This window comes from Diabrotica undecimpunctata, chromosome 1 (assembly GCF_040954645.1).
Source record: "Diabrotica undecimpunctata isolate CICGRU chromosome 1, icDiaUnde3, whole genome shotgun sequence".
NCBI classification, from domain to species: Eukaryota; Metazoa; Arthropoda; class Insecta; order Coleoptera; family Chrysomelidae; genus Diabrotica; species Diabrotica undecimpunctata.
In genome coordinates this window covers 63,014,866-63,028,284 of record NC_092803.1, presented here as the reverse complement: position 1 = coordinate 63,028,284, position 13,419 = coordinate 63,014,866, and positions in this window count along the sequence as shown.

The window sequence follows — 13,419 nt, the reverse complement described above, 5'->3', positions numbered from 1 at the left end:
ATATGTTTCACTGACAACTGAGTATTGCACTTGGTACACAACGGAGCAGCCTCCTGGTTGAAGATATGCTTGTGTGTAAGGAAAGTATGTCCTATTCGGAGTCGGTTAACTTGTACCTTTTATTATATTTTTTAGCGTCTGTTTTATTAATTTTGACTTTTTAATAGTGTATTCTGTAAAATTTTCGTACGGCGGTTTGTACAAAATTTAGCGTAACGGAAATTATATGCATTCAAAATAATAGTAGTGAGTATCGGTAATAACAATATATTAAATTAAATACTCAAGTCTATTATTAAATATCAAAAGTACTATAAATTACTGAAATCCAATTAACTGCGGTTAACAATACAATAGAAATTCTCGTGTTTAGACCGAAAATTGATAACCGGGTACTGAAAATTAAGCTTTATGTTTACCGTTTTATGTTTAGTTGCACGAATAAAATTAGAATTACTATGTAATAATAATTAAATTGAGATAATATATAAATAACGGAAGTTAAAACGTAAATTTTAATTACGTTTCTATGCCAACTCCCATCAGTAAATGTAACTTTGAATTATTTAATTAGGTGTTGATACAGCACTTACATCACCACATCAAAAAAATTTACAAATAGTAATTTTTATTAAATTAATTATAAATTAAAACATATATATGTAATAACAAAACACCAGAATACACCACAAAGATAAAAGTGGAAATCTTACAGGATGACTCCACAAGATACCTATTCCGAAAAAGAGTAACCGAAAAAACAGAAATACATATATAACAGAAAGTAATGGAGTCGAAGAAAGCTGGGCAAAAAGTAAGTCTAATATATAAGCCTCGGCCAAGAAAGTTCTTGGTAAAAGAAATATAAATAAAAATAAATCGTTCTCAAGGCGAAGAACTCCATTGTTTTATACAGAAGTAAAATAAAAATGTAAAGAAAAGAAAAAAGATTACCTCAAATACATGTCAACCAAAACACAAGAGGCATACCATAATTACAAGACAATTAGAAACGAAACACATACACTTGTAAGAGAAATAAAAAATAGTCACTGGGAACGCTTTTCGAAAGAAATGGAACATGATTTTTAGGGTCTGCAAAAAGAAATATGGCGCTTTATAAGAGGTCAAAGAATGAAGGTTAACGAACTAATAGAACCAAAACACATAGAAAAGGATACGTGTATTGATCACCTAAAAAACTATATTCAGAGGAAGAACAAACGACGCTAGAACCGGAAACACTAGAAATTACCACAAATTTAGAACTTAATATAAATGACGGGATACCAAACGAGTTACTGAAATATTGTGGAGTAGCAATGACAGAATAATAAACAACATTAATTAATAAAATTATAAAAGACAATAAAATACTGGAAGAATGGAGAACGAGCGAGCTAATTCTACTATTCAAAAAAGAAGATAAAAAACAGACAGGAAACTACAGAGGTATAACTTAGTAAATACTACGCTTAGCTTACAACTAAAATTTTACTATTGCTTATAAATCATAGGATAAGTTTAGCAAATCAACAACATGAATTTTCGTAGTGGAAGATTGTGTATTGATGCAATATTCGTTATAAAGCAAATTATTAAAAAATCAGTATAGTATAATAGACCAGTATTCTTATGTCTGATTGATCTAAAGAAAGCGCTTGACAGAGTAAGATTAAAAAATGTAATGCATCTTCTGTATTCTGTATAATAGAGAAGCTCCCTAAATATATTAAAAACTATCGAAAACATCTACCAAAACAACAAAATAGAAGTCAGTATAGATGGACAACTTACAGAACCTATAGAAATAGGCAGCGGAATAATATAAGGGAATTCACTGAGCCCAATGCTCTTTAATTTGATCATGGATGAAATCATTAAAAGCGTTAACAAAGGAAAAGGATATAGAATGGGAAACAAAGAAATTCAAATTAAAATACTCTGTTACGCAGACAACGCAATATTGATAGCACAAGATGAAGATAATCTGTAAAGACTGGTCCACAGATTTATTATAGCAAAGATTTGATTTCAATATGACAATCTCATCTCAGAAAATTAAACCAATAGTAGTCAGCAAAGAACCAAACAGCTGTAAAATAGAAATTGATGGCATCAGTATTCAACAAGTAATGAAAATAAAATACATGGAAACTACACTGTCTAGCTATAGAGACCTGAAAAAAGAAGTAAGAGATCAAGTACAAAAAGCAAATAGACAGGATGATAGATAGCAGGATGCCTTAATAACACTATATGGCAAAACAGACACATTAAAAATGAGATGAAATCAAGAATTTATAAAACCAGTTTAAGATCAATAATGACATATGTCTTAGAAACAAGACCCGACACAACCACAACGCAAAGGCTACTAGGAACGGCAGAGATGAGAGTACTGAGAAGAATTACAGGAAATACGCTGAAAGATCGAGAGAGAAGTGAAGACATTAGAAAAAAATGTAACATACAGTGTTTAAATGAATGGGCACAAAATAGAAAAAAAGATTGGAATAACCACATAAGCAGTATGGAGGAGACCCGTGTCGTCAAAATAACAAGAGATAAGTCACTAATCGGCAGAAGTATCGGACTACCGCGCAAAAGGTAGAGTGTCAACCTTCCATGACGGTATTAATCCTCCAATGAACAAGCAGAATTACTTTTAAAGAGGAAGAAGAAGAAGAAGATACTACAACTATAGACCTATAATACAAATAGACTAAGTGCTGCAATATAAACCCGTTCCTCTAGTGCGACAAAGAAAACTAACTCAAAGCAGTCCCTGCGTCTCTTTCTAACGGGCCTTGTTTATCGAGCACATGAGCTAAAGACCAATGAGTAGGTCAGGTGGACTGCTTTGCGTTAGTTCTCTCTGTCGCACTGCGCAACGGACCGGTATTGCAGCGCTCAGTCTAATTGTATTATATTGTCTATTATTGGAATCATGGTAGTACAAACTCTTTATCTCAGAGTGTATTGGACAGAAACATGTTCAGAAAATATTTCTCATATCATTAAAAATTGAAATTACTCAATTCTGGTTGCTAAAAACTATATATTGAAAGAACAATGATTTAGGTAATTTCAAAAAGATAATTTTGTCCTTCTGTTCTCTTAGATCATTGTTACAATAACGTAATAATATATATTTTTTTCTTTTACTGTGATTTGTACGATCTGCTACAAACTTCATGTTTTTTTTCTTATGGTGCCTGTACAGCATTTGGGCATTAGATCCTTTTACCGCTCTTCTTATTATTGCGCTCATATCATGTCTTTTTTACGTGCCATTTCTGTGTCGGAGGTTGGTAACCATCATGGCTATGCGGATCTTATAAGCAACTGTCCTTAAAAGTTCAATACATGAAAATCTATAGCATTCCGGCAAGTTGCGTAGCCATGAGACTCTTCTTCTTTCTCCACTTCTCCTTACTGGAGCATGTAATATCTTTCTATATACAAAATATGCCTCAGGTACTATATATATATATATATATATATATATATATATATATATATATATATATATATATATATATATATATATATATATATATATATATAAATAAATAAAAGACAAAGAAGGTGGCTACTTAACCAAATATCTATGGAAAAGTTATTATAAGTTGGTTACCTCAAAAAGATATGTAGCAGTCAAAGATATAAAATGTATAAAGAAGCTTATGATACTAGACATTAAATATTATGTTGTATAGACAATTAATTGAACTAAATACAGTTTACAAATTAGCTCAACTTAGCACAGCAAAAGACATATGGCAATAGTACATGGATATAAAAAAATATGTGAAAAAACTTAAAACGTAAAAAAGTAAAAAACATTAATTTATAGAGAACAAAAAAGATCATATGATGCACTTCCAACAGTATATAATTATTTAAATTTGATCTTAACTTTAGGTAACATTATTAAAAATTGAATTATAGATATTTAAAAAAATATATAATGAACTTACCACTCTTAAGCTTCTCAGTCGCTGTCGGTGAAATGCAACAGGAATCTAGGTACCACGCCGAACGATAAAAGACAGTAACCTTGAGGTCAAAAATTTGACAGAACAGCAAGGCATTTTTTAAAAAGTTAATGTTGTGGCAGAATAGTCAGCAACAGGTGAAGATTGATTCAACCTCCATCAGCCCAAGGGTCATACATTTGAAACTGAGAATAATATTGATTCTATGAATCTATTTTATTATAAAATGTTATAAAATTATTTGAGCTGAAACAATTATTTAAATATGTAAAAGTAACATTGACAAAATAATCAATAAAATGTAAGTTGACTAAATCTAAGTAAGTAAAGTAAGAAATTATTTTATTTTATTTGAAATTATTTAATATGAAAATATGATAGAAACTACACCTTAGGTGACAATTTTTAAAAGTAAACAACATATTAAGCCTAATTTTGCAATATTAATGCATGGTAAATTTGGCTCAAGTTACTAATGTCCGTTTTCTTATTGAGAGCGTTAGGGTGTTTAAGTATTGAACACATTTCCAAAAACTGTCTTTTAACGATATTGCGTTCATTGCCAAGAATCTTAACTTCATTAAAGTCAACTTTGTGTTTAGTGTTAATACCATGCTGGGCAAGAGCACAAGTATGCTTAGATAAGTTGATATCACTGCGGTGAGTCGTAAGACGCCCTCTCAGTGATCTCCCTGTCTGCCCGATGTAGCACACGTCACATTTACCACAAGGTATGTGAAGGATGACGTTTACTTGTTCCAGGAGGGACAAGGGTGTTTTAGTTTTAGAAAACAAATTTCTGACAGTCTTAGCATTTTTAACCGGAACATTTTTTTTCTGTTTGTACAGCTTAATAAGTTTTTCAGTAACTTGAGGAAAATAAGGTAGAAATGAGTAATGGGTGGTTAGAGTCTCAAGTACAGTATTAGGCAGAACAGTGTTATTAATTGAATTATTTGATATTATTCTGAGTTGGTCACCATGTTATTTAAAGAGGAACCATAACTCTGTGCAAAAAGGTATTTATTAATGGGGGATGAAGGATATGAATTCTCAATTAGAATATTTTTAAGTAATTGGAGGGATTCCCTTCGATTAACCGGATGTTAAGCCTACAGCTCAAAGCTTTAACTAGGTTTAATTTATATTTTTAGGGATGACAAGAATGGTAGTTGAGAAACCTATTAGAGGCCATTGGTTTCCTATACCAACTTGTGGTTAAGGTGTTATCTCCCATTCTAATGACACACATGTCTTAGAAGGGAATACTATTAGTGATATGGTCATCAATTTCAGCAGTGAACTGTAAGTGAGGATCAAACTCGTTGAACAAAGACAAGGTGGCCTGTATCTTTTCTGAGGGTAAGGTTATTAATACGTCATCAACATACCGCTTAATAAAAGGGATTTGGAAATCCAAAAGACCGTTTGGGTCAGATACTAAATCATCCAGTACAAAATTAACTAGGATGGGAAAGATTGTGGAACCCATAGGTGTCCCAAAAATTTGAAGATAATATTTGTCATCAAAGACCAAAAAATTAGTGTCAAAAATACTAATTGCAACAGTTCTGCAAATTCATCCCAGGGAACAGGACAGTTCGGTTGGATAGAATTCCAATGATTTCTTTAAAAAGTCGTGACACTAGAAAAAGGTAAATTCGTGAAAAGAGATACCACATCCAAACTCAATAAAATGTAACCTTGAGGAAGTTCAAAGTTATTAATAAATTCACTAAAGTGAAAAGAATCAACAATATTAAAGTTGTTATTATAATTATAAGATTTAGATAGTATATCAGTTAAAATTTTTGAAATATTAATATTAGGTGAATTAATGGAGGAAACGATCGGCCTCATGCTCATGTGAATTTAGAGCAAAGATTGGTAGAGAGAAATTGATAGTATCTATCATCATCTAATAATGATTGACACAGACTGAGATATTGATCTGTGTCCATAAGGACAGTGGCATTCCCTTTATCACTAGTTAGAACGAAAAGATTAGGGTGGGTTTTTATATGGGTTGTCTAGGGCGATTAGAGAAATTCAACAGAATATTGTTGGAAAGGGACCTAAGAGATAGAAGATCAGTATTGTCAGCATGTGACAAAATATTTTCAACATCTGCTAAGATTCTACTAACAGAGTAATCTCTGAAAGATGGCTGTAAGCTAAATTTAGGGCCCAAGGATAACAACTTGAGAATGTCCTGAGGAACGTCAGTATTGGATAAATTTTTAATCCACTTGGGATTAAATGGATTTTTTTTAAATTGGGAAATGTCTAAGTTATTAAGTTTCTTACGAAGGTGTGTTTATGAATTATGATATACAAAATTAAATTTCTTATGTAAAGATGACTCGAAAGTGTCCAACAAATTGTCAGGAAGGTAATTATCAAGAAAAGCAGTGACATTATTGGTTTGAGAAATAATAAACTTAATATCAGTGTGAACCTGATAAGGTGAACCTTCTTGCATCTGTCCATGTCACTCCTGTTCTCTTTAATATCTTTCCGATTACTTCATCCCATGTCTGTCTTGGTTCTTCCTTTTTTGTTGTTTCTCTTTTAGAGACTGCAATATGGATTGTATTTTCAGTTCGTTCCCCATATCTATGTTATGTATTTTATCCATTTTAATAACGCCTATGATCCTTTTTAAAAACTTTATCTCTACAGCCTTTATTTTGCTCTTTTGCCGTTCCGTTATTGCCCTTAATCCGCTACCAAAGTCAGTACAGGTCTATAAACTAATTTGAAAATTAAAATTTTTATATTCCGTGATTATACATCTGCAAACCGCTGTCTATTCGCACTGGATAAGCTCATAAAATCAAAAAATCTTACAAGAAGTTCAAAGATCAAAATCCATAAATCCATCGTCAGACCTGTAATAACATACGGATACCAAACGTGGACCATAACCAAAGCAAACGATGAAAAGCTCAGACGCTTTGAATGAAAAATACTTAGAAACATTTTCGGACCTCGCCATGACATCACCACAAACCAGTATAAGATCACCAGTATAAGAACATTATATTTGACCCTAGGTTGATGGAATACCGAACAAATTGGAAAAAAGTTGTAGCGCTACGTGATGATGATGATGTGATTATACAAAATTGTACGCTTGATTAAAATCTACAAAGATTAAACGTGCATCGAGATTAATTTCCAGTTATTTTTGAAAATCTGGCGCAGGATAAAGATCTGGTCTGTGATTAATCTTCCAGCTATAAGTCACACTGATTATCGTTCAATATCCCATTTGCCTACAAAATTTATCTGCTGCGACTGTTTCAGTACGAGATTTTTAATTTTTTAGAGACTAAACGTCTTAAGCTTATTCATAATCTGGTGAAAACTTTTATGAGTTAATTGGTAGCAGTGAAAAGGTCAATCATTCGGTTTATAACATGACTTTTGCAAAGATTTATAGGAGAAAAGACCTTTTTACAGATGTAAAAAGATACAAAAAACCGCAACTATCTTTTTAGCCTAAGAATTTAGGTTTAAAAAACTTGCTTTTGACAGAGACATGTAGAAATTTTAAAAAATAGTTGCTTAAGCTCAGTGTTATATAACGAATTAATCAGTTTAAAAGACACTTTTGGTTTAACCCATTTGCAATTCACATGAAATAGCATGCTTAAATGTCGAGGTTCTGATACCTCTGAAGTCATGAAATTTTCATTTAACCTCTTAGAATAAAATAGAATTGAACAAAATAGAAATATGCTTTATTGTCACTGCAAATGTGAAAATAACATCAGATCGGGCAGCTGTACTTAGAGCCCCAAAAAGAAAGACCATATCGAAGATGAGACTTGAACAAAGAAAAATATGTTATTGCATAGACAAACAAACAGATCTTATTGCATAGCAGGCTGAGACTAGTTTCTTACGTAACAAATCGAAATAAAGGGACCATTTAATGTTGCTGTCTCTAAAAATACCTAGAAATTTTATAGAATCAATGATATTGATCTGGCTGTTATGAAGGATCAAGGGTTGAAAAGTTTCTTTAAAGGATAAGTCTACTGTCTTATCCACATTAAAAGAGAGTAAACTAGAGTCGAACCAGGTTTTTATTTTAAGTAAATTAGAAGTTATATTTGTATCAACTGTTCAAAGAGACACCCATCTCAGAATTCGTTAAACTTCAGAGATTTTGCTGAGCTGGTCATATAGTAAGAATGGAGACAGAAAGATTGCCGAAAACAGCCCTTGATAGTAAAACTCAGGGCGTAAATGGCAGCGGACGCGCAAAATTTGCTAGACGTGAGAACTTGGCGCGGGACCGACAAGGTTGGAGGCATAGTTTGGAGGAGGCCAAGGCCCGATTTAAGCTGTAGCGCCATTGGAGAGGGAGAGAGAACCCAATACTGAATCTTCTGGTACTCCACATACAACGCTTCTGTAAATAGAGTCAGTATCTAAGATTGGTACCAATTCGAAGAAATACTTCGAATTCTTGTGGAAATTTAGTTTTTTTTTTATCAAAACGTCATGATTTACATAATTAAACGCTTTAAAATAGTCACACAAAACAATGATATTGTAAATATTATTAAGTGCTTGGTAAATTTTATGTAGTACAGAAAACATAACATCACTGGTACATTTATTAGATGAAATGCCGAACTGATTTTGTGATAAAAGTTTGTTTTCAATGAGAAAGAATATAAGTCGGGATTTTATAAGTCTCTCAATAATTTTGGATAGTACCAGAAGTAAGACAATAGATCCATATTTTCATGCATTTGATTTTTCATTACTAAAACTTATTTCTAACACGTGTGTACAAATTTTTCATTAGACTGGGCTAGGCTTTGTAACTTTTGGCATTGCTTTGTTTTTAGAACAGATGTTTTTAAATATTGTTCTGTTTTATTCTAGTTCTTATTTGTTCATATAGTTATAAATGGACTTGTTATGTTTTTTATGGAATATTCTTCACTTCAGCTATAGCTTCATTGTAAATAAGACATATTTATCTTTAATGGCGTGACGTTTTTAATTAACTACCTTTTTAATTGCCATAGTAACAGTCGTAATACACTGTTAATAAAGCAAAACTTTAGAAACACAAGACAGACATAGTCGCTGGTGACATGACACTGATTTGCTGATGAGACTGTCCAAACTATAATAATCTTAAAAAGAAATCAAACTGACGGCTTGTGATTCGTTTCAAACTTACCGGACTAACACACGCATTGTACTCCGCATCGTCATGCTGCGGATGTACAGACATATACTAAGGTATAACACCTACTCAAGTTTACGTGCAAAGTCATTTAATATTAAATTTAATATTATCGTATTTAGAACACAATAAAAAGAAAAAAACCGTTATTCAATACATTTTTGCTCTGTGTAATTATATGTGTTACTTAAAACCATATAAGGCAGGCCGATTTGTCTACCCCTAAGTACCCTACTTTGCTCACAGACCTTACTTTGCCCGTGTCTGCCCTAGACGTAGACTATATTGAAGTAAAATATCGATTTTTGGCTAAATGTTTTTGAATTTATTGTGTAAAATGACATATTTTAAAAAATTTAGCTGTTTATTATTTTTCTTAGAGCATATTTGTCTGAATATTCATTTTATTTAAAGTCGATATCATCGTTTCGATTTATTATTATTATAGCCGTGGCCATTATTTGATTCGATTTTTAACTGTTGTGTTCACAGAATTAGGTGTCAACTAAACAACCATATCTGTTTTGTTTTTCGAATTTGTATCAGCTCTATCAGCAAAAAACCAATTAGCGACATTGGATATACTCACAAGTTTCAATGGAAAATTCGAAGTGTCCAAGCCCTCTTGACGAGACTCAATGTCTAATCGCGCTTTTATTCGTAACTGAAAATGTTCGTTTTTAGGATTGATAGGTGATGAAAATAATTAACGTACTTCCGGTTTTATGGATTTTTCAGTCAAATGTCACTTAACTCGCCGACTTTTCATCCAACAGCTAAAATTACGGCAACGAAATAGCTGTAGGCAATTAATTTGCTGCCCTTTATTTACTGCCAAACGTGAGTGTAAGACAGCGAGGGGGATCTAGATTTATCTTATCGTAAAGTTTATTTGACGTTTATGAAATTTGATTGAGTTGATTTTCTGTAATTAAAAAGCTTTTTATTGAATTTAATTAGCAAAACTTTTCTTCGATTTAACTTAACAGGTATTATTAATAAAGGTATAAACGTAAATAAATAATTAATATTGTTTTTAATAAAGTTTAAGTGGCACTTTAACTGCTATGATATCCTAGTGTTGTCGGCGGACAAAAGCAGACAAGACCAAATTTGAGTTTTTTCAGAAAGTGATAAAAACTATTTTAAAATTAAACGCATGTGTAAATAAAGCTTTTTATAATTAAAATTATGTATGGTTAATACCAGTTTCCAAGATTAATACTAACCTTAGTATATATAAAAAACGTGAGACTATAACAGACCTGATCAAACAATCATTCTTAACAGAAATGGAAACTTATAAAAATCACTATAAGATATACACTGACGCATCCAAATCTTCAGACAGTTTTGGTGCAGCCATCCTTACACCCAATACATCCTTAAAATTTAAATTCAAGCCCATTACTTCGTCATATACTGCGGAGTTGTTTGCAATATTACAAACACTTATCCACATAAAAGAGTCGAAACAGTCCCCGTCTCTCATATTAACCGATTCACTAAGCTCACTTCACACTATCAAACGTTTATATACCAATAATCCAATTGCCTCACATATCAAATCAGAAATAGAGATTCTAAATAATAATAAGATCACTGTTGACTTCATGTTTGTTCCATCACATTATGGTATACAAGGAAATGAAGAAGCAGATGAACTAGCACGCTTAGCATCCTTCAGACAGGACTCCATTCTTATTAATGAGGTTTTTTCAGATGACTTTAAGTCAGAAATAAAACATAAAGTGTTAAGTGCGTGGCAAAATAAGTGGAGTGCATCACAAAATAAACTCAAGGAAATCAAACAATTAGTGAAACCATGGCTCCAATCCACAGCGAATAGACAGGACCAAGTGAGAATAACACGTTTGCGACTAGGACACAGTAACTTTATACATAAACACTGTGTAAAAATTGTCAAGTAACACTCTCCGTGAAGCATATACTAACTCAGTGCAAAACATATGAAGCAGCAAGAAAGAAGCACACTATACCAAATGATATAAAGGAAGCCGTAGAAAAAAACATGAACATTAAAAACACAATTAGTTATCTTAAAGACTCAGGACTGTATCAATTAGTGTAATTTTTTCTAACTTTACCTGTATTATATATTTAGGTCGCTAATAACCCTGGTGGTTATAGCGTAAATAAATAAAAAAAAATTATGTATATAGGGTACATGTATCACAATACAAATTTAAAACAACATAAATTTTAAAAAATTTGTTTTAATTTTCACTTCGGAAATTTCTGAAGTGGAAATTGAAACGTCAATAAACGTATTTTAACCTTTAATTATGGCTTATTCCCATTTAAATAGTAAAGTAGGATACCATGGGATTCATAAACACTATTTTAGCTTTGCTTTTGTGAGCAACCGCCAGGTATGTTTTATCATCGTGATAACAAGAGATACACCAGAAATTAAAAAAAAAACACAATAGTTGCCTCAAAATATAAAAACACAAAAACTTTAACTGGGATTTAATTAATTTAAGCTGAGCCAGACTTTTTAGTGTAAAAATAATTATAGAATAATATCATGCATAATATACACAGATCTATATCTTCCTTTTCCAAACAGCAGTTTCTGCAAGATTTCTGTTACCCCAAACACAGTTAGTTTATTTTATTAAAACATTTTCCAAACAAGAGACAAAATTTCACAACATAAATTAACCTGACCCTAACACACAACAAACAAGCTTATTTCCAGAAAAATAAAATAAAATAAACCAAAATACTTCATCCAGTTGCATAGCGATAGATTTTATGCATTCATTGCGGCGGAAGTTATTCACTTAGTGCAGTTGTTGGTAAAATCTAAAATTGGCAGAGATATACGCTAAGTCCGGATAAACTGAGCACGTAATAACGTCGTAAAGTCTCCGACGTAATGGATGCTCGTTGGTTTACTTTATTAACTAAATGTGTTACAGCTGGCCAGTGCCAAAATGACCGGCATTGAGGTACTGTGCACACGAAATTATGAAGCTCGTATATTATGGAATTTCTGACAAAATTATATTCTTTTTACTTTTTATTTATTTTTACTTCATAAATAGCGTAAAAAAAAGAAATAATGTTTTCATTATGTTTGTATTAAATCGGCTACAAAATTAAATATTTAGTTTGATACTTTACTCACTTTCATATATTGTGAATTTTTTCAACGTCAATTTTCATCTGTCGGTTTATTTAATTTTTATAGAACTAAAAAGGCAATCATTAGCAGCATTTTTGATAATTTCCATATAAGCTTATTTACAACAGCCCTAATAATGTTTTGTGAGTCCATTGTTCTACAAACATATCCTAAACAATATGTAATTAGGATTTAATATTAATTAGGATAAGGATAAAAAATGTGATTTAAAATGTAATAGAAGAATGATTTAAAATTAAAATGGTAATAAAATTATTTAAAAGAAAATATATATATATATATATATATATATATATATATATATACATATATAATATATATATATATATATACATATATATATATATATATATATATATAGTATATATATATATATATATATATATATATATATATATAATTATTATGATCTGCCTTTTCTTACTTTTTATTTAACTCTTTATTTATTTAATTACTTTAATTAATTATTTAATTATTTATGTAAGTGTCGCAAATCATATAAAAAAAAACAATCTCAAGGTGCCATTTTATAAAAATAATAAATCAGCTTAGGTTATACTTATATTTTCTCGTGGCTTCAAGTATCTCTTAATTTTTCCTTCTCGGGATAAAATAAGGAAAGGAAATAAATAGAAAAAACATAAATATACAAATACAAATATCTTTTATTATCAAAAGAAATAATATGAAAATTTTTAAATATTGCAATTTTTGTTCATATGTTTTTGTACAAACAATTCTGAATATTATAAAAAGAAACCTTTTAAATTTATTACGAAATATTTATTATTATGCTTTGAAGTAAAAAAAAAAACACTTTTATAAACTTGATGGTATCTTGAATAGCGATAATTTTTGTTCTTCTGATAGTATAGAGTCTTTTATTTGAAACATACAAGAAAAAGTAAGTCATAACAGCATAACAGCAAACTCGATCTCCAAAAACACGAGCAGGCCTCTTTTACCAGTACTCGTTCAACAAACTCCAAAATTCTCTCCTTTTTTTTATATACTACCAATCTTTCACT